Raw genomic sequence first — 3,666 nt, forward strand, 5'->3', positions numbered from 1 at the left:
GACACAGTTCACAGATTACAAGTTCAAGAACGACGATCATACAGAGCATCAAGCTCAAAAGAAAACGACTACAGCCAGAGACTAAAACCATGTCCAGGACGCAAACTATCAGTCCAAACTGAGATAACCAGAGGGAAACCAACATAAAACAGGACAGTGAGAGAAGATCAGCTGCAAACGCCCCTCTCCAGTGCCCCTGATTGTTCAGTTGGTCTCCCCAAGCCTCATCTCCAGGCGATCCGGAGGAGTTCCCCACGCCGTTTGTCCAGCAGCAGGATGCATCGTTGTAGTAGGACTGCTTGTCCATCGTCGCAGAGAACCTTCCATTGGTGCAAATAACAGCTTAGTTTTGCAAGAATGCAATTCACATTTCTCCACTTGCGCCCCTGAAAACAAAATTCATTCCTTAGTCTCCACAAGCTCCATAAGGTAGCAGATGTTACTAGATTCAGAACAGTTTTATCTTTATGCATATGCCAAAAGGCCACAACTTTGTCAAAACAGGATATGTTATCTATATTGAAAATTTCTGCAACAAAGTTCCAAATTTGCTGGGCCACCACACAATCAAACATCAGATATTGACAGTTTCAGGTTCAGAACAAAACAGGCAGGAAGGATCATCCACTTATCTTCTCTTCGCAAGATTGTCTCTAGTCAGTATTTTGTTGTGAATACATAGCCATAAGAAGATATGAATGTTTTGTGGACAAAGGATTTTCCACATTTTTGTACTAACATTAGGAACTATCCCACCAAAATTAATCTGCTTGTAAAAAGACTTAACTGAAAAGGACCCATTAGTTTCTAATCCCCATATGGGGATGTCCAGTTCATCTGATAGAGGGTATTGCTTGATCAAGCAGACAAGTTGATCCCACAGAATCATCCCAGTCCTGTCAACACACCTCCTAAAAGTTAATTTCAAGTCATTACCATCCCACACTTGGGCTACAGTGCTATCCATCTGATTGCAGATACAGAACAAGTCCCAAAACTGCACTTTAAGGGAACAATCTCCCACCCACACATCATGCCAAAAACTAATGAGTTTACCATCACCCAATTTCCATCTATAAAAAGTTTTCGCAGCAGCTAATGCCCAAGTGATACTCTTCCAAAAGGTAGGTCCCCCTTCACCTTTAGCCCAGAGGAGATTCGGAGAATTAACTCTATATTTGTAAAGAAGAAGTTTAGACCAATCAGAGTCAGGGTTGGTAAAAAATCTTTTACCCCAAGAAGCTAACAGAGCCATATTATACTCTTTGATATTGGGAACCCCTAAACCTCCAAATTCCTTTCTTCTAGTAATCAAGCCCAGTTAGCCAAGTGGTATTTGTGCTGATCACCCACATTCCCCCAAAAGAAGTGAGCCATTTGTGAGTTAATGGCATCAATTGCCCATTTAGGGAATTTGATCACAGACATCAGGTAAGCAGGAATGCTAATAATGCAAGCACAAAGCAGGATAATTTTTCCTTTATAGGTAAGGTATCTTCCCAACCAGCCAGAGATCCCTTTGATGATCCTATCAATGATAGGTTGGAGATCCTCTTTTTCAATTTATCATAGTGCAGAGGCACCCCCAAATACTTAATAGGAAAAGAACCTTTTTTACAGCAGAAGATTTGAGCAAATTCATTAGCAACTGTGTCATCTATTTTTATAGTCATAAGATCACTTTTGTGGAAGTTAATTTTCATACCAGATAAGTTTTCAAAGCATGACAAAAGCCACTTAAAATTTCTAGCTTTCTGAGTAGATTTTTCCAGGAAGAGTATGGTGTCATCTGCATATTGCAGACTAACCACACCTCCTGGGATCACATGGGGCAGAAGCCCAGAAATTAGATTTTGAGAAGTAGCCTTTTTGAGCATCTTTGTAAAAACATCAGCAACAAGGTTAAACAGAAAAGGGGAGTGTGGATCCCCCTGTTTGTGCCCTTTCCCACCTACAAAGTAGGGGCCAGTAGTGTCATTAATCCTCACACTGAACGTGCTATTGACAAGCGTGCTCTTAATCCAAGCAATCCACTTGGGGCCGAACCCTCTCGAATGAAGCATATCAAACAAGATGTCAGGACCCCGATCCTAAGTCACACCGATCTAGCATGTAACACATCATATCACTTTGCGGCCTCACGCACGGTATTCCCACGGGTGCCACCTTACCTGGCCCGGGACCGTTTGCGCCTTTTGGCTCACGTATATGATAGTGTCGCTAGCATCCATATGACAAAGAACCCGGGCCGACATGGCTAGTCGTGAACCCAAAGCGACACTAACCCATGGGGACAGGCATACATGAATCAACCTCGAGCATGTCGGTCAACAGCGTGTGAATCCGGGCTGTAGCACTGGGCTAATAGGACTCCGGTGAACCGGGCTGTAGCAAGCTAGGCAGGACTCCAGATGTCACCGTGTGACATTTCCCCGAAGGGACAGACACAGGAACAAAGTGAAACACATGCCGGCCAGTCAAGTGTCCTGAGCAGTAGTGCTGGGCTAGCAGGACTTCGGTGAAGGCTGTAGCGGACTACTATGGCTCAAGGAAGCACTAGACTACATTTCCCCATAAGAGAGGCTGCCGAGGATAAACAACTAGATTGTCGGATCCCACACATACCAAGCATTTCAATCATACACACAATATGCTCGATATGTGTAAATACAACATGGCATCACAACAAGACTCTACGACTCAAGTATTTATTCAATAGGCTCCGAGGAGCGAGATATTACAAACATGGGTCTCATGACCCAACATTCAGAGCATACAAGTCAAAAACATGCAGAAGCTTATCATGTCTGAGTACAGACATCTATAAATGAAAAAGGCTGAGAAGCCTGACTATCTACAAGACCTTGCCGAGGGCACAAGATCGTAGCTGAGGTAACAAGCTAAACATCAAAATCCACGCGGAACTACTAGCGAGACTGACGTCTCTTTACAAAAACATAAAATAGGCAAACGTGAGTACAAATGTACCCAGCAAGACTTACATCAGAACTAGCTACATATGCATCGGTATCAACAAAGGGGGTGGTGGAGTTTAACTGCAGCAAGCCAGCTTTGACTCGGTGGCTATCCTGAACTACGACTGCAAGTAACTCTTTCGAGGTGGCGCACACAAGTCCACATATTCACCATACCAATACACCACTATGGATCCGCTCCCGTCTCCCTACGAGAACGCCATCCATAGCACTCACGCTTATCTTGCGCATTTTAGAGTATCCACTTTCACTTTTCTATGAACTGATATAGGCAACCCAGAAGTCCTTTACCGCGGACACGGCTATTCGAATAGATGATGTTAACCCTGCAGGGGTGTACTTCTTCACACACGCTCTCGCCACTTACCACCATGTACACATCGTGTATCTCGGCAACCTTCAAGCGGAAGCCTGGCGAGGGAGTCGGCCACGACTTGACTAACCACACAAGTCTCTAGTCCAGGTTTATCGCCTATTCGGGTTCCATCCGCAAGGAGATCCGGCCGGGGTGTCGCTCACGGCCCCAAACGATGTGTGCAGGGTTCCCAAGCCCACCTCGACGGGTGGATCTACGCTTGGTACACCGTGCCATGGTGCCTAGTCTGTCCCAAGCCCACTTGTATCGGGTACCACTTGGTAGACTACTAACACTACCTACAAACACCAGAAA

The sequence above is a fragment of the Triticum dicoccoides genome, chromosome 1A (genome assembly GCF_002162155.2).
Source record: "Triticum dicoccoides isolate Atlit2015 ecotype Zavitan chromosome 1A, WEW_v2.0, whole genome shotgun sequence".
Lineage (NCBI taxonomy): Eukaryota > Viridiplantae > Streptophyta > Magnoliopsida > Poales > Poaceae > Triticum > Triticum dicoccoides.